Genomic DNA, 20,184 nt, shown 5'->3' on the forward strand with positions numbered 1-20,184 from the left:
AGTGCAGCTATGTTAAAGAAAATGAGGGTATTACAAGATCCATTCTAATTACTAAGTGATTTAAGCTATTGCAAAGAAACTAAACTACTATGCAATATGATTCCAAGCTAGCACGTGATGGATGAGAGAATGAGATGAGAAGTAGAAGTTCTCCACAATAGCTCTTCAAGAATTCGAATGATAAACCTACAACATAACAATACTCAAGAGTGTGGATCCTTTGACAAGGAATTAACTCTTTCTTTTAAAGTCGTACGGACGGTGGAGATCAAGATGAAGATGATGGAAGATCAAGGGTGGAGTCTGAAAATAGGAGTGATCCATGTGCACAAGCAAGTCAACCAATAAAATAGAAGTTGACTTTCCATATAGGACAAAAGTCACAAAGCTTTTTCTTTTAATTTGAAAAATAGAAAAAACACTTTGTGTGCACTTAAAGTGGGTTAGAAGAATAGGGTCTTTTATTTAATTAAAAGGGAACATGCTCTTTTAATCAAATAATGAACTTAGGATAGTATAGTCAAACTATAGGCTATATTCAAATTAATTGATTTCTAGCAATTTGGCTTAGGTAGATTATTAATTGGTTTAGCCAAAATGCTGAGAAGGGGGCTAATAGTCTAAATGACCATTTTTAGGTGATTACAATAGGTACCCACACATACAAAACCGTGAGATAAAAAAAATTGTTGAGGAAATGCTAGAGGCAGGAATTATCAGGCATAACCAAAGTGCTTACTCCTCGCTTGTGGTGATGGTGCACAAGAAGGATGAAACTTGGCGCACGTGTCCAAATTATAGAGTGCTCAACAAGTACACCAGTAAAGATAAGTTTCCTATTCCAGTCTGTTGGTTCCCAAAACCGCAAATTGGAATCCTATGAGCCTTCCCTGCTCGATGCTGGGATATCCAACCGGTTTAAGGCCAACTTGATGGGATTAATCGATGTGATCCAAATCCCCTGTGCTTTTGGCTCTGCAAAACCTAGGCGGGTGTACCTAATCCTGGACAACAACCTTAAATCCAAGATGCTTATAGCAAATAAATTAGAATGTGAATGTAATGAAAGCTTCCAAAATGGCAAGAATTATCGAAAGCTTTAAACTTGCGATTTATGAGAATAAAATTAAATAATTGTATGAATGCTTTTTAAAATAAGGATAAATATGGATTAATGCAACAAATGAATATATTAATTCTTCGAAGGAAAGAAATGCAATAATTGTTAGCTTATGGATTATGAATCAAGAGGAAAAGACCAATGCTTAATTAAATGGGCAATCATAGTCAATATTATAAGTTGAGACGTACAACTTTATAAAGTTTAATATATTTAAACTATAAACAATTTTAATAATTCAAACGCGACGGATCGATTATATAAACACAATTTAAACTAGTCTAAAATGCACTTTAACTCCTGCGGAGACAAATTAGACATAAATACAAGAATAATTAAATATTTCACAATATTTATGTTTATCAAATTTAAAATGCAATAATGATCCAGGCCACTTATTCGAATATTAAAATATTTATAGAAATAAATAAAGAAACATTTATAAAGGACACAACTTAATAATAATTTAAAACTCTAATGCAAACAAATTAAAATAAATATTTCTTACTGATCCAAAAATAAAATCGTACTGGAGACACTCCTTACGGATGATCTATCCAATACATTTCGACTCTAGAATCACACAAGAATTTATTCCATAATCCACCATCCACAGGCTTCGTTCAAAAAACTTCATTTATTTACCAAAATAAAAGTATATCATTGAGCATATAGTATATGTAAAATTTTAAAATATAAATAATGAATTGTCTCCATTTTGATTCCTACATCTCCTATTTATAAAACACCAAAAGGTGCGTGAGGAATGGACATATCATTTCACCACACCTAATCTCAATTACTAACGTAAATGAGTAAGTGAATATATAACTGTATGACTAAGCATACGAAATGGGTTGCTCAAGCGGTGACTCGTCCATGTGATAATAATCCTGATGTCTATGGCTCTGCATACTGATCAATTCATTGTTATAACTGTATGACTAAGCATACGAAATGGGTTTCTCAAGCAGTAACTCGTCCATGTGATAATAATCCTAATGTCTACGGCTCTGCATACTGATCAATTCATTGTTGAATCTTTAAACTCCATGATCGCCCATGCTAACATCATCCTGAACAATATTCAGGTATATGCGTTGTGGCACTGATACCCCTGCCCTCGAATCTGTTGATTATTGACTTTGAAAGAGGACAATGGTGATTCCTGCTTGTGGACATGAAGTATGCCTGGCTTTTCACTTGTCAACTCATATGCTCCACATCACATAAGCGCCTTCTCCTTCAAACGCATGTACACCTGCCACAAAAACACAGAGTTAGATATGTATACATTATCAAATAGTGACCAAAAATATATTCCTCATTCGATATCCAAAATAAAAAGACCCATGCTTTCTTCAGCAACTGTCTGTGGTTGTAGATGGAGTATTTGAATAAATTTATGGCTTAAATTCCTTGTCCCCGTACTGGTGTACCTCGCTGAGAGACCAAAGCCATAGACGCTTGGCTTCCATTTCTCCATATGGCAGGTAACCTAACCTTTGCCGTTAATTACTATTGGCCTTAAAAAACATCAGGTATATTCAAACGTTTGAAGTTTACATGAATGCATTCATCTTTCTTCAGGGACAAGTTAAGAAGCTAAAGATTTACATTTAACATTTGGTTATGACATATATACCCCATGTGTGACATGAAGAGTCAAATTACTGGTTATCAACAATGGTATTGTATTTACGCTGCTTAATACTGATATTTGCTCTCCATCAAAATCTAGAAACCATGCTTGATACTTTTGTCCTAATGACCTTTATAGCATAAGGTAAGATCTGATGCCATAGCCTGTTATGTAAACATTAGTGCCTTGCTTTGTATTCCTGTACTTCTAATATTATATGACCAGTACTTACATCTGATCTCTATATCTGAATAACAGACTTTAGGAACTTCAACAATTACGTGTTGTAAGAATCTTAAACAAGGCCCATTCGTTACTTCATTCATTTGCACTGTCTTTGACTGGTATTACTAAAATTTCCTTTGACTAATGAACAGATTGGCTGCATCAGATATATATTAGCACTTACCCTTTTTGACTTCAATATTTGATCAATGAACTCTCCTTCTTGTTGAGGCCTAGATTCTATCACCGTCACTGTACAAGTATGAACCGTTGGTTTATGTGGATTAAATATTCATCAATGTCCTTATCCCTTACCAAGTCATGAGTGCTTTATTCATTCATGACTGCATATATACTATTGCTGGGAATATAGTAGCACTATATTGTAGATGACTTGGCAATGTGAATCCCTAGAGATTATATAGATCATCTCAGTTTATCGAGAATCATTGTGGATGCCATGAGAGAATGGACTGTCATTTTGACTTGAATACTTTGTTCAGCATAGGTTCTCAAACCTGCTTATCTTCCTTAATGTATTCTCCAGCCCTTTAATTTTCTCATCGAGCTATGCTTGTCTTAAATACAGTTAGGAATTGGCATCATCAATGACAGGCATCAGCATCTGAACAGACTAAATTTTTTTTTCTTCCGAAACTGTTCATTATCCATTCTGCTGTGACCCTAATGTCAGGCCCTCAAAAATAGCTTCAGCACATATTTACTTCCAGAGATTGCTGATGAAATCCAAATAGGTGAATGATAGATCTGAACTTTTTTATCTTCCTCATTTTGCATTTTGGGTTGGTTCCAATAGGATTTTTCTCAGTATCAGCCATTTGCCATGACCATACTTCTTTCAAGTATTCAACATCATAAATAGAGGCCAAAAATTTGGGGTCCACCGCAGTCATTGATGATTTGCTAGATGAATCAAATGGAGTTATGTATTTTACCAAGTTAGATCTTAGATCGGGTTGTCACTAAATTCGGATTAAGGAGGAAGATATTTGTAAGACAACATTTTGAACTCATGAGGGCCATTATGAATTTTTGGTGATGCCATTTGGTCTTACCAATGCACCATCTACATTCCGAAGTTTGATGAATCCATTTTTAAGAAGTTCTTGAGAAAGTTTGTGTTAGTGTTCTTTGATGATATATTGATTTATAGCGAGACTTGGGAAGAACATTTGCAGCATGTAGATCAAGCATTACAATTACTCGAAGATCATCAACTCTACGCTAAGCCATATAAGTGTGCTTTTGGTCTTAAGGAGGTGGAGTATTTGGGACACATAGCCTCGCATGAAGGAGTAGAGGTGGACCCTAACAAAATTAAGGTTATCATGGAATGGCCTATTCCAAAAACCATTAAGAAGTTGAAGGGTTTCTTGGGATCGATAGGGCACTATAGAAGATTTGTGAAGAATTATGGTCATATAGCAGCACCCCTCACCACTCTATTGAAGAAGGATTCTTTTCATTGGAATGAATCCGCTAATGTAGCATTTGAGCAATTGAATGAGGCTACGTGTACAATTCTAGTGCTTGCCACCCCAAACTTCACCAAGGAATTCATTGTGGAATGTGATGCTTGTAATGTTCCCATTATAAAATAAATAATAAATAGAACTTTTGTAACGGGCCGATTGATTTAATGCATCTCAAACCCATTTTAATTTTGTTTCCGAAGTTTGTGTCGCCGTTGGCTATTTTTGTACACCCTCGGAAAGTTTTCCGACTGGTATTTAAGCACGGCTTGTAGGTAGTTTGTAGGCATGCTTTTGGATTAATTTCTCTGTACTGCGAATTCTTGTTGGAGTTTGAGATTGTTTGCCAATTCGGAAGTGAAAGATCTTCCCTATTTGGCTCGTGTGGTTTCGTTGGGATTCAACCCTCGCCCTATTCCGTTGTTGCATGTAATACTTCGCTCGAATCTAAGCATTATCTTCTGGCAATTATTATTCACATTCAAATCTCTATTATTGTGTGGTTTTCATCACGATCTATTGTGTTTGTGTATGAACAAGGGTGTATTTCATTTTGGTCCCCGATACCTATCCGTGTGGCTTCTTGTCATTTTCCATACTGCTCATACCTTGACTATACAGCCCTCATCCCTCCACCATCCATATCATTTAACTCTGCATTGTATGGCTTATGCCCTTTTTGCCACTGTACAACCCTTTTCCTCACCCCTTACCTTCTTTACTCCCTCCCCTTTTACCCACCGTACGGATTGCTGTACGACCACCTTGGTCTGTCCCACCGTACAACCCTCTCTTGACACTGTACGTCCAAGTATTCCTCCCGTACGGTCACTTCTCCATCCGGTGGCATAGACTAGACTGCTGTATGGCCTTCCTGGCATCCGTACGACCTCTTTTGCATCCTGTACGGCCTCCTGTGGCCGTCTGTATAGACTTTCCTAAGCAGATTTGTATCCATATCGTCCATCATCTGTACTCTTTTGCACAAGTAAACCATTCCATCCATTCGTCTGATCATAAAGAGGATTGGAACACTACAGTGGTATCAAAGCTTTTGATCTTGCTTGCCTATAGAAGTGAATGAAAGTTTATAATTGGAGGAGAAGACGAAATAACCCTATTGATAGAATGGAAGATCATCTAGATCCTACGGCAGAACTCATGAATCTTTTAAGAGAGCTGAACAAAAATCAAATGCAAATCAACGAAACCCAAAGGCTTATGCAGGAAACTCTACAAAAATTGGTCGAGGGAAAGACAACAGGTGAACAAAATGGGCATAGCGACGGTTTTGGTTCCAGAAGGACAAACTTTCAACCCTCTCGTTCTCAACCCTCGATTCCCATCTTCCTTCCAAGGACGGAAGCACCACACAAAGGAAGAGAGCCCACTTTTGAGGAAATGAAAGAAAAACTTCGGGAAGATTGGCGGAATGCAAATACGGAAGGTGATATATCTTACAGAGACTATGTTGATCTAAAAATGAGATATTCTAGCGGAGGAAATCGCGGTTATTTTAATAATGATCTTAGGAGAAAGATTGGAAAGGTGAACTTATCACCATTTGATGGATTTGGAGTCATTACCGCACAGTCGTGGGTCCTAAAGGTAGATACCTATTTCCAACTCAATCCAATGCCCGAAGAGGAAGCAATCAAGTTCGTAGCACTTCATTTGGAAGGAGTGGCGCATGAGTGGTGGCATCATGGATTGGTCACTCTCAGTCACGACCAAGTGACCTCTTATGTTGAGTTTACTAAGAGACTCATTGATCGTCTCGATGGGAAGAATCTTGAGCTAAACTTCAAAGATCTAGCTCAGCAAAAGCAAATGGGCACGGTAGACAACTATGTCACTGAGTTCCAAAGGCTATTAGTATTAGTGACAGACATCTCTAAAAGATGTTGAATTGTGTTATTCATGGATGGGCTAAGAGAGCCTTTGAAAGGCTAGATCAAAGGGTTCAACCCATGTACACTCAACGAAGCTATTAAGAAGGTGCGTGACATGGCCACATCTTCCTCCAAAACTCACACAGTTACACCAACACCATCCCCACAAGAAGACAAAGACAAGGAGCTAACTCAGAAAAAACCTCAGTTTGATGAAGATTCTCGATAAGAACTCTGAAGGAAAAAGCTCTGTTTCACATGCAAAGAACCATGGGGTCTTGGTCATTACTGCCTCGGAAAGGGAAAGATTCACGACATTGAGGTTGTGCCTGATGACGACGAAGAACAAATACCTGTAGCGACTGATGAAGAAATTACCTAGCAGGAGAGAATAAATGCCTTGATACAAAAAGAGGGTTCCATTGCTACCCTCACTACATCGACTAGAAGTGGTATCTTCAGAGTTCGCGGCACACTTCACGGAAAATGAGTCCCAATCATGATTGATAGTGGCACTACACTCAATTTCATCAATTCATTTTTGGTCACTAGTAAAGGCCTGCACGCAGTTGAGCATGGAGGATTTGAGGTTAAGGTTGCAAGAGGAACCTTGTTACCTTGCACTCATGTGATCCCACGGCTACAAATTTCCATAGGAATCTATACCCGAGTAGATGATTTCTTTGTCATAGATTTGGTTGATACTGATATCATTTTGGGCATCCAGTGGTTGGAAACTCTTGACCAGTACACTCAAAGTTTCAAAAGGATGGACTTTTCATTCGAGACAGATGGCAAGAAGGTGTTGCTAAAAGGAATGTCGAATAAAGGATCAAGGGAAGTCACAATCAAGAAGATGGAGGCAATTTTTAAATAGGATTTGGCCCCAGACGTGGCAAGTAAAAACAAGATAGTCAACACCTCATCGCTTTCCTTGGATAATTGGCAGGCTCATCTATTGGCCGAGTATTCCAAGAACACTTTTGCATGTGAGTTGATGGATGGTTATGTACACGATGAAAAATACAAGGTTATTGATGACATCATTTACTTTGACGGGAAGATCTACTTAGTGCTTGACTCAGAACTAAAGGAGCTGATTACGGAAGGTTTCCTAGAACCAGGTTTACATTTTCTTGAGGACAAGCAAATTTTGGGATGGGAGGACTGTAATGTTCCTGTTATTAAATAAATAATAAATCAAACTTTTGTAACGGGTCGATTGATTTAATGTATCTCAAACACATTTTAATTTTGTTTTCGAAGTTTGTGTCACTGTCAGCTATCTTTGTACACCCTTGGGAAGTTTTCGAATGGATATTTAAGCACGACTTGTAGGTAGTTTATAGGCATGTTTTTGGATTAATTTCTCTGTACTAAGAATTCCTATTGGAGTTCGGGATTGTTCCTCATTTCGGAAGTGAAAGATCTTCTCTATTTGGCTTGTGCGGTTTCGGTGGGATTCAACCCTTGCCCTATTCCGTTGTTGCATGTAATACTTCGCTTGGATTAGAGCATTATCTTTTGGCAATTATTATTCGCATTCGGATCTCTATTATTGTGTGGTTTTCATCAGGATCTATTGTGTTTGTGTATGAACAAGGGTGTATTCCGTTTTAGTCCTTGATACCTATCCATGTGGCTTCCTGTCATTTTCCATACTGCTCATACCTTAACCGTACAACCCTCATTCCTCCGCCATCTATATCATTTAACTTAGCATTGTACGGCTTATGCCCTTTTTGCCACTATACAGCCTTTTTCCTCACCCCTTACCTTCTTTACTCCCTCCCCTTTTACCCACCGTACGGCTTGTTGTACGACCACCTTGGTTTGTCCCACCATACGGCCATCCCTTCCACCGTACGACCCTCTCTTGACACTGTACGACGAAGTATTCCTCCCGTATGGTCACTTTCCATTGGGTGGCATAGACTAGGTTGCTGTACGACCTTCTTGGCATCCGTACGACCTCTTTTGCATCTCGTATGGTCTCTTGTGGCCGTCCATACAGACCTTCCTAAGTAGATTTGTATCCATATCATTCATCATCCGTACTCTTCCGCACAAGTAAACCATTTCATCCATTCATCTAATCATAAAGAGGATTGGAACACTACAATGCTTTTGGAAATGGGATAGGAGCAATTCTCATGCAAGAAGGTCGACCAATTGCTTTTGAGAGTCATCAATTAAAAAGTAAAAATCAGCTCAAACCTATTTATGAGAAGGAAATGCTAGCAATCCTTCACGTAGTTAAACAATGGAGGCCTTATTTGATAGGTCGACACTTCAAGGTTAAGACAGATCATGATAGCCTAAAATATTTTTTGGAACAAAGACTATCTTCGGAAGAGCAATAAAAATGGGTCACTAAGATGTTGGGATATGACTTTGAGATTGTATATAAGAAAGTGAAGGAAAATATTGTGGCTAATGCACTTTCCAGGAAGGATGAAAAAGATGAAGCCTTATTGTGTGCCCTTTAAATATTACAAGAAAATTGGGTGGTAGAAGCCAAAGAAAAGTGGCAAAATGATGTTGCAACACGTAATCTCATCCAACAAGTAAAAAGTGATCCTAGAAGTTCAGATAAGTTTTGTTTGAAGGGGGATATTCTTTGGTATAAAAAGTGCTTGTGTCTTTGCAAGAATTCCACTTTTAAACACAAGATTCTTACAGAGCTACATGAGTCCCCAATTGGTGGTCATTCAAGATTTTTGAAGACATATCATCGGGTCAAGCAAGATTTTTTTTGGAAAGGGCTAAAAGGTGATGTTCAAAAATTTGTGGCTGAATGTTTGGTTTGTCAAAGAAATAAGGGGGAGACAATTAAGACACCGGGTCTCTTGCAACCCTTATCTATTCCTAGCCAACGTTAGGAAGAGGTATCCATGGACTTCATTGGGTCAAGCAAATTTGTTTTTTGGAAGGGCTAAAAGGTGATGTTCAAAAATTTGTGGCTGAACGTTTGGTTTGTCAAAGAAATAAAGAGGAGACAATTAAGACACCAGGTCTCTTGCAACCCTTATCTATTCCTAGCCAGCGTTGGGAAGATGTATCTATGGACTTCATCACATGACTTCCCAAATCCAAAGGTCATAATGCCATCATGGTAGTAGTTGATCACCTCACTAAATATGCACATCTCATTGCATTATCACATCATTTTACAAGTACAAATGGCAAAAGTTTTCTCGGAGAATATCCAAAAGCCATATGGTACACTTAAGGTTATTATTAGTGATCATGATCCTATCTTTACTAGTCACTTTTGGAAAGATTTATTCTCATGTTTGGGTACTCAATTGGCTCATAGTTCTTCATACCATCCTCAATTGGATGGGCAAACTGAGGTTGTTAATAAATGTTTGGAAGGATATCTATGTTGTTTCACTTCACAAAAACAATCTCAATGGGTAGATTGGCTATCTCTTGCAAAATGGTGGTACAATACTTCTTTTCATAGCTCATTAAAAATGTCTCCTTTTTTGGCACTTTATGGATATCATCCTCCTTCCATTACATCATCATTAAAGGTGTCACCAACAATTCAGGCAATAGAGGACCACTTGCTTCATCAACAATAGGTACTTTCAAGACTTAAGGACAATTTAGCTATGGCACAAAATTGAATGAAACAACAGGTGGACTAACATCATAGTGAAAGAAATTCTAAAGTTGGGGATTGGGTCATCTTTTGATTATAGCCTTATAAACAAATCTCAATGAAGCAACAACAAAAGAATAATAAGTTGTCTCCAAGATATTATAGACCATACCTAATCATGCAAAAGATTGGTATTGTTGCCTTCAAGCTAGAGTTGCCACCAACAATAAAGTTACATCCAGTTTTTCATGTTTCTTGTTTGAAGAAGGTAATTGGCATAGTTACACCGCCCTGGGAGACGGGGGGACAAGTTTCCGAGACGGGGGGACAGAGGGGCCTTGATTTGGGGACGGCGGGGGGACGGCGGCGGGGGATGGGGGGGTGGCGGAAGGAGTAGGGGTGTATGTACTATACATATGGTATAGCATATACCATATCAACTGGAATATCATGATTCATGATCAAATGACAAACAAACAATGAACATTAAACATTGAACATCAGCAAATAATAAATATTAGTCTAAACTCTATATATCAGCCTTCAAATCAATAGTATGAGTATCTAGATTCTACTATCTAATAGTAATCAATGATCATATGAGTCATGACATAAAGATGATTACAATAAGTATCATGTGCCATGAATCATGATATCAAAATAAGTATATAATGCAAACAAAAACTACAAGTCTCCTAGAGTCCAAATCAAAATGTCAAATCAATGGAGACTCCTTGGCGTCCCCCCACAATGAAGGAGACTTCTTGGCGTCCCCTCTCAATGAAGGAGACTCCTTGGCGTCCCCCCGCACCCCCACACTCAGAGACCTCTAGCCGTTTCGGAGACCTCTAACCGTCTCGGAGATGTCTCGCCGTCTCCGGCGGCGGTGGCGCTCTAAGTGGCGCCGCCCGAAACGCCGAGACGCCGCCCCCCCGTCCCGGGGACGTCCCCGTCTCCGAAACGGCCCAATTTTGGGGGGGGGGGGACGCGTCCCCGTGTTACACTGGTAATTGGGCAAAATGTTCCTACTCAAGCAGTACTACCAGAGCTTGATGAAGAAGGAAGAATAATTTTGGAACCAAAGTGCATTCTTCAAACACGCACGAAGAAGCTGAGGAATAGAACCCTAACCCAGTATCTCATCCAATGGAAGAATTTACTAGTTGAAGATGCCACATGGGAGGATGAGGAGTTCATTCAAAAGAATCCACACTTGGTTAGCATTGAGGACAATGCTTCTTTGAAGAGAGGGGGTATGCTATGCCCTTAATATTGGTATATATAGGGTTATGAATAGTCATCTTGTGGCTATCTTAATCCTTCAAATAGTAGGGCACCTTTCTAGATTCTAGATGTAACATCCTCACATTTGAACAACCGGGCCCTTAGAATGCAACCGATAACCAAACATCAACAACGGATAACCCCTTTTTTGCAACAGATAACCCCTATTTTGCAGTGGATACAATTTAGGATGAGAATTCAAGCATAGTATACTCCCCAATGCATAGATAATCGACAAACTTAATTAAGTCATGTTATTATTATTATATTATTATTTAGGTAGCTAGGTCGGCCTAGGTGTTATATAGGATTGTGTCTATTCAACCTAAGCATAATTAGGTATATATAGGAGGTTGTGAGTCTTATTTCAAGATCATATTGTGAAGTGTGTTCTAATTGGAGATATTTGGAGGTTCAAGTTATTTCATTACAGGGCGTTCTTAATGAGTGTCACCATGCTTGGTAGAGGGTGTTTTTAGTGAGCATGGTCATTCTTCGTAGAGGGCGTTCTTAGTGAGCGTGGCCATTGTTGGTAGAGGACGTTCTTAGAGAGCGTGGCCATTCCATTCTTAGTGAGTGTTGTCATTCTTAGCAGAGAGTGTTCCTAGTGAGCGTCACCATGCTTGGCCACAGAGGACATTTTAGGTGAACATTGAAATGCTTGGTAGAGGGTGCTCTTGGTTAGAGTCACCATTCTTGGCAGCGGGCTTTCTCAGTGGTGTTTCCGTTCTTGGTAGAGGGCGTTCTTAGTGAGCATGGCCATTCTTGGCAGAGGCCATTTTAGTGAGTGTGGCCATTCTTGGCAGAGGCCGTTCTTAGTGAGTGTGGCCATTATTGGTAGAGGATGTTCTTAGTGAGTGTCGCCATTCTTGGTAGAGGGTATGCTTAATGAGCGTCGTCATTCCTAGTAGAGGGTGTTCCTAGTGAGTGTCACCATGCTTGGTAGAGGGCGCTCTTAGTGAGCATCACCACTCTTGGCAGAGGGCATTATTGGAGAATGTTGCCATTATTGGCAGAGGGCATTCTTGAGATTCTGTATGTCAGAAGCTTATTCATAAGAAACAAGCAACACTTATTAAGGGAGGAGTCCCATTGTAAATCAATATAAGTTTTAATATTGAGTTCTTAAAATTTAAATTGAATAATATGATGAAATATTTTCAAGTTGATGAGTTTTATGTTTATTAATGTATTGCAGCTCTTACTTTAAGTTAAGTTGTCATTTCAGGGTCATTGGATTGGATTTCAAAGTTACATAATGAACCCTATTCAACCCCAAGGTTCACATTACTTGAGGGCAAGTGATTTTGGAAAGGGTATGTTGGTTTCTAAAATCACAGATTGGAAATCCAAGAGCTTTGCCAATTCTCCAATAAAATTCCTCAATCTGTTCTGACCAGCGGACGGGAATAATCCAAATTCCCCTGCACTTTAGGCTTTGCTACACCTAGGCGAGTAAACCTTCACTCTAAACTTGATCACCTGGTCAAAGCTTTTCTATAGTGAATTTGGTGAATTCTTTAGGTGAGCAAAAATCATCAAACTTGCACAAATTTATATGAATGCTTTGATATGATGTGATGACTGAGATGATGCTTGTAGGAAAGAAATATGTAGATTAGTGACTTTGATTATAATCCAATAACTAAACTTCAATGATTTGAAAGACCAGTGCCTTCGCTTATTCGGGCAACAAAGTCAACTACAACAAGGATTATTAAAGACAACCTTATGAGACAATATTTTTAAAATGTCATCAATTACTCCTGTGCTCTAAGACACATTATATATGCAATTCTCTGTTAGTCCAAAAGGGGTATTATCTTCTTCGGCAAAATTCCAATTAGACGGGGACAAGGAAACACCTATTTACTTCACAATATCCTTGATTGGCGAACAAAGAATGCAGAACATATCTAATACATGAGCTTTACTAGAGATAATTTAATAGTCTTCTTATTAATCATAAGGGACGAATCCAAATCATGATTTTAATCTCTTTGCCTTTTAAACAAGAGTTCTGGGAGAGCTTGAGTCCCTGGCTTTTGCAAGGGTAGGGCAATAGATCCATGTCAAGATCCTAAGAAACATGTCACAACTTCTAAAATGGACATCAAACATACTACTTTTAATTAGAGAGCTTTGTTGAAGTATTTGCAATTATTCAATAAACGCGACTAAAATCTAGTTAGCAGATTCTTCAACTTACAGGTGGATATTGTTATCTCTTAAAGTCAAGAAGTTTCTTTGACAGTTTATATTTGCAATTTTCTCTACACTATCAGACTTGAATTGGAACATAGAAGATAGATAACTAATTATATAATAAAAGAATAAATAGTACAGCAAAAAATATTCTAATTATTATTTATATATATATATATTTGTCAATATTAAAAAAAAATAAAATTATATATAATGCAAAAAAAACAAAAAACCTCTGTTAAATTTTTCTAATTTTATTTATTTATTAAATTCTATTTAAAAGTATTATATTTAAATTGTTTAAGAATAATTTTACAAGTCATACCTCTACAAAATTAAATAAAAATTCACCTTAATTCTAAATGTATTAGCTTAATGTTTTACATAAAATAAATAAATATGTAAAACTAACATTTTTCCCAATTCTAAAAATAATATACTTAAAATATATATATCTATATACTACTTCTCTATTATCATGTCACAAATTCCTATTTCAATCATTTCAACAATTGAAAAGATTTAGCTATAGGACTTAATTAAATGTAAAAACGAGGATGCAGTTGAGAAGCATAACTAAATTGAAGTTAAAATCATAAATCAAATATTCTATTATATGGAAGCGAGCAAGTTCAATAAAGTATTAAAAAAAGGAAATGTACCAATCCAAAATTATTTTTTTCATATTAATTTTTTTTAGTAATATGTCCATGTTCTTTGAGTAGAAGTTGAATTCGATAGTACACAATTGTTAACTTGTTTTAATGCTATGATTTAATCTAGTATTTTCTTCTATAGACAATCTCCAATTACACAAGTTTATGTAGTAATTTTGTTGATAGTTCTATTTGCTTCTATAGACACTCTCTAAGTGCACAAGTTTATTTAGTAATTTTGTTGATTGTTCTTATGCTGCATTGTATATAATCAACAAAATTATTGCTCCAAATTAAGATAACCTTTCAGCATATTATAAAATATTTCTTTTATCAAATTATTAAAATTTTATTAAGTATAGAAAAGTTAAAGTTGGTAACTACATTATGCTAAGATTATCTATTGCTATATTATCTTAGAAACAAATTGAATAAGCTTTGAATAATATGGATCTTTTATAGTTTGGAAGGCAACATAACTTTTAAAGATACATTTTAATTTATTTATGTTATTAAATTTCTAAGTAAAATTTACAAATTTTTGTAAATTAAGTTAGAAATATAAATTCATATAGGTGAAATTATATTAATAAGTATTCTTAAATTTTAAAATTAGTTTTTAAAAATATATAATTTACACCTAGAAAAAAATTATTAAAAAAAAATTATTTAGATCTAAATAAATATGATTGAAGTTTAAACAAATATTCTTTTAATAGAATCTATTCAACAAAGCCTCACCAGTAAAATACAAAAACAATATACTACTGTATCTTCTTTAATATGATTTATTGAAAAATACTATTAGCATATATATAATTCTTCTTTAAGAACTCTAAAATAAAAATATGTACACTACTCAAAATAAAATCAAATGAAGAAAAAGAGAGAAAAGTGATAGCTGGGCAAGATTACGCTTCCAAAAGATTGCTCGGAAGGACAGAAAGTATGCTCCAAAAGACAGAAAGTATAAATTAATTGTATGGAACAACAGTCTTTCTAATTTTACCTATTTTTTATATTTATTAAAATGAATATATACTCTAGGAAATTAGAAAGAAGCCAATAAAAAAGCAAAAAATAATACATGTTAATTGTTTTTAAAATCAAATCTTAGGAATTTCGATTTATTGCTTTTATCTTTAAAAAAATTTAATATCGAATGGTGCAACCAGGATCATTACTTCTCTGTCTTATATAAGGAAGGGATTAATAAAATTCTTGTTACCTAAGTGATAGTCATATCATACCATTAAAAAGCATTTGAATTATGTCTATTGTACACTCTTGACATTTTACAAATCAAACAAATGAGGCAGATTCATCGGAAAATCTTTCGCTCTTTATAAATCAAATGAAATCAAATGAAAGAAACAGATTCACTGGTCGTACTCAACCATGAAGTATGATAGATAGATAGATAGATGATTTTTAACATCCACAAGGCTAAACATAGCCTATGGGACAACGTTCCAACTAAACCAACTTTAGCAATTCTTTTTTTTTTTTATGCAAGCTGATGATGAGCTCACCTAACTTCTCAATATTCTCCTTGCTGAATAAGTTGTGCCAAGAGCTGCGAGATATAATATCCAAAAATTTGAATCTGATATCTTTGTATGCCTCACATTCTAATGTAAAGTGTTGCTCGGTCTCCACCTTTCCAGAATTGCAAAACGTGCAAACTCTTTCTTCTCAAGACTTTATGTAAAATACTATAGTGAAATTGAAATTGATTACTGTAGATGGATATTTTGTTATTTCACAGCTGGATATGCTTTTTTACAACTATATAAAAGTATTCAAATACTATAATATAAGAAATTAATAAGAAATCTAGAGAAGTCGAGAACACTCACGCCATGTTATTTTCCAAATGAATCACAATTTGCGCGGAATCAAAGCGTTAAACGGTAATCTTTGGTAGGTAAGAGTATACTGTTTTATTCACCCTATTCATTCCACATGCCCAAGTCTATTTCTATGAGCAATAGTTATGTTGTCCGTTCAGAGCTTTTTCATTCTAAAGAGATTTCTCTTTTACTATGGTGTATTCCATAGAATCCACTCTGGGATCGAAATGTATTGATTCAGACAGGAGAAGGGTTGCAAATTTTGAAAGAATAACGTATATCAAACTAATTTGAAAATCAGCCTGTAATTAATTCTGACATGTAGCCTAATTACAAGCCAAGAACTATTCATATGGTGCCTTCACTGCCCTATATGAATGGGTTCTTAAAACCATTTGCAAGTTCACAAATTTTCATGAATTGCCGTTTCTGGGCAAAAATTGGTTTTAAATCTTAAATCAAGCCTAAAATAAAGGTGTTTCCATGGTTACAAGCTTCTGATTGCCAAATCCCCATTGTTGGATATCTTTGAATATAAAAGAGCTTTTGTTCTGGGCAAAGATTGAGCCCAATCTGCTCTATTTGATTTCTCCAAATTGATGTCGGCAATTAGTGAATTGTAATCGATCTTCAAATTCATCCTGTAGAATTTGCTGTCAAAATGAGCATATTGAACAACGGCCATAACCATAATGTTGTGATGGTCATGATTGTGATTGCAGGTGGAAGTTTCTAGAATTTAATTTCTGATAATTTTTTTATCGATAAATTAATTTTACTCTTAGAAAAATGCAGATCAGCCCATCAAGAATAAAAAATTAATTTCTGAAAAAAATTTAAAAAATATATCATTTTTTAAAACTTTGAAATATAATATTTGGACTTATATACAAGTCATGTCTGCCATCTTCCTTACAAATTTCTCTTTTATTATCTCTGCCTCTCGTCTTTTCCAATATCTCCTGTTCTATTCCTTATTATCCCTCTCTATATTTCAAATATAGAGAGGGTCATGTCTTTTTTTAAATTTAGAGTCTTTATCTTTTGTGGGAAATAGAATATGGATTTGCGTTTGTAGAAAATAGAAATTATTCTATGCTTAGTATGTAGTGTCTGTAGCATTTGTATTTATTTTGGTTGTCCGTTTTCCTCTGTCTCTAGTATCTTGCTATTTTGATTTAAGGCTTGCATCTGTATTGGCTATTTTGATTTGGGGACAATTTTTCTTTGTTTGTAAATATTTGATCTTCTTTATGTTGTCTTATTTTTAGAAATTTTATCAAAATATTAAAAATACTTTTAATATATAATTGGAAATCATATTTATTGAAAAATATTATTATTAATCTTTATATTAACAACCAAATGTTATAATTATTTTTCACCTTATATTATTAAAATCATTTATTTATATATTATATGTGTTATGATATAATGATTACCAATATCTATTAAATAAAATTTTAAATTGTAAACATATAATTAATTATTAGAACTCTTAAATATATTGTTAAGCATTAATAATATGTAGTTTGAAAATATCCTCAAAACTTAAATTTGTATAAATTGCTAACTATTTTCGTAGATTCCAATCATATTAAATTTGTATATATGTAATCAATGACATAATTAACAGTACAAAAAAAATAATTTTAATTATTGCATATATAGTGTATAATTTTTTTATTTAAATATTTTATAAAAATTAAAAGTATTTATTAAATTTAATTTTTAACAATTTTAAAAATAATTTAATTATTATTTTACAAATCATATTTACTAAAAAAAAAATAAAAAATTGCTTTTTTTTTTTTTTGATAAACAAGAGGCCGAAGCCATATATAAAATTGAAAAAATATACAACCCAACTCGAAGGGCACTGAAAGGACGGTGTTAGGTAATAGTCCTTCGGTTTTGTCCAATCTCTTAAAATAATAGAATCCTCTCTAATCAGTCTTAATTAGGAAATAACTGGATGAATATAATCTGCTCCATAACAACGTTGTTCTCGAATAAGGATATAGAAACCGCCAATCCAAACAAAATTACCTGGAAAGGATTTGAAAACACAAAGAAACTTCCATCCAAACAAATAATTTCTATGCTACTAAATGGTATCAGAATACTTAATAAGAGAGTAGCGTAATGACTAAAACATGTCAGATCTTAAATGGATTAATTAAGAAGGAAACCAGCATACAAGGTTAATAAAACTAACAAATATCCGACTGATATTGCTTTTTCAGAAGAGAAATATATTAAGAACCTGATGTAAATGGAAATTGTAACAAAGTTAATTACAAAACAGTCCAAGCTATAGCCGTTTCATGCATACATACATCCCAATTCTGAACTAAGGGCATTTAGCAGTTTGGTAACAGGGGGATTAAGACAGAGATGATCAATTAGTACACCGGAATGTGGGGTGGAGTCTCCGAGTCCTCTTTCTCTTCTGGCAACTGGAATTCCAGGCATTCAAGCTCACTTCATTATCATTTTCCCATGCGCCAGTGTGTTCCTCAGCCACATATTGTTCCAACCAGTTGCTAAGCCTAGTTCTCGATACATGCAGAAAACAAAGAAGAAAACACACATTCCTTTGGATAATTAGAAACCATTCGATAACCCTGGCTGGATCAAAGGAGGACAAGATTGGAAAGAGAGGGACCAACTGTCTACTGTGTTGGGGTAAGCCATAGTTGCATGGTCTGCATATCAGGAGATCTTCTCTCAAGTTAGCAATGACTTTCTCCAGGTTACCCAAAATACTCAGGTTTAAAGAGATGCCTGACGATTGTATTCATGCTACCCTTGTCTATTTCCACCAGGCTTGCCATGGCTATAAACATCGCCGAGATATCACTAGAGACTTGATGTTAATCAGTATTCAAGATAAATTCCTTGCCCAATTCTGAAAACAACCCGGACTACTAAAAAATGTGTACCGAGGAGGACTTTTTAAAGATGGAAACTAGTAATAGGTTCATCAAAAGCTACTTGGGAAGGGGGACCCTTTAGTTTGATGATGGTGTCCATTTTGAGGCCCGCCTAAGAAAACCTGGGTTTCTATTTATTTAAATACTATGACATGGCTTTTTGGCTGCCTTCTGGCGATAAATATCTCATGACTTTTGGTCTTCTTAGTGTGGATAAAAACACCAAGAATATTACAGAAAACAGTGGGGGTGGTAAAGTTAAAGGGATTACATTATCCTTCTAAGCCCTTCACTTAGATGTTCTTGCTACCAATTGGAATATAAATGAGCCATTTATCATACTGAAATTAGATCAGATAACAAGATTAGTAATTCAGTTGAGTCCATAAGCTTCAATCTGAGATCTCATTATGGGGAAGGAAAATGCTGAGGTAGTCATTCAAATAGAAAATATTCATCAAACAAACAGTAATATTCTCATGAATCAGAAGAAGAAAATTTACTAATAATCCACACTTGTCATTTACTAAATCAGTCTATAATTTTAATATTAGATCCTCTGTAGTGATGAAAGTATCATGCATAACTTAAAGATAGAAGGTATCAGGAAAGTACTTCCTCCATAAAATTATCTCTAAACAACTGAAATATTATTTTTAAAAGGTATACAGCCTGAAACAAAAGCTATCCTGTCGGCTTAACTTTGGGGGAGTTATAACAAAGTTTTCTATACAGACTAATTGTTTTTTACTGTTATTCCAGCCTAAAGCCTAGACTATACCCTATTCTTCTAAAAATTTAACTACGAAATACTGACACTAACAGGGTATTCCCCATGCTTATCAAAAAAGCTCCAAAATTGTACCCATTGTTGCAAAAGATGGGTCTTGATTCTGATTTAATCTTCCACCGGTCCTTTCCCCTTGCCCTCCCTGCTATAGCGCTTGCTCGTAGACATTCCCTCGCCTCCTTTCTCGACTTTCAGCTTACTAGGGAAAAAAACAAATTATCTTATTATTCACTTTAATTTATTTATTTCAAGTTTTAAGTTCATTTATATTTATTAAAAACCATAATTTGTCTTCTAATTTCTATTTTAAAGTATTTTTAAATTATAATTTCTAATAAAATAATAATAAAATTTCAAATTCAATATGAAAGCTATAAATAAAATATTTTATTTAAGTTCATTTATATTTATTAAAAACCATAATTTGTCTTCTAATTTCTATTTTAAAGTATTTTTAAATTATAATTTCTAATAAAAT

The 20,184-nt window shown here is 35.1% G+C and overlaps 1 protein-coding gene and 1 long non-coding RNA gene across 25 annotated transcripts in view; one reads left to right on the forward strand and one right to left on the reverse strand.

Annotated features, from left to right (window-relative positions):
* Positions 1–20,184, forward strand: part of LOC149534980 (tRNA (guanine(26)-N(2))-dimethyltransferase-like) — a 116,182-nt gene that overhangs the window by 30,921 nt on the left and 65,077 nt on the right. The window lies entirely within an intron of this gene.
* LOC149534982 (uncharacterized) lies at positions 1,739–19,922 on the reverse strand. Its single transcript, XR_016357765.1, has 2 exons — positions 19,782–19,922; positions 1,739–2,381 (listed from the first exon to the last, which is right to left on the reverse strand). It is a non-coding gene; the product is annotated as an uncharacterized LOC149534982 (long non-coding RNA).

Source organism: Cupressus sempervirens, chromosome 10, assembly GCF_028749045.1.
Source record: "Cupressus sempervirens isolate cs-2001-9-10 chromosome 10, ASM2874904v1, whole genome shotgun sequence".
Lineage (NCBI taxonomy): Eukaryota > Viridiplantae > Streptophyta > Pinopsida > Cupressales > Cupressaceae > Cupressus > Cupressus sempervirens.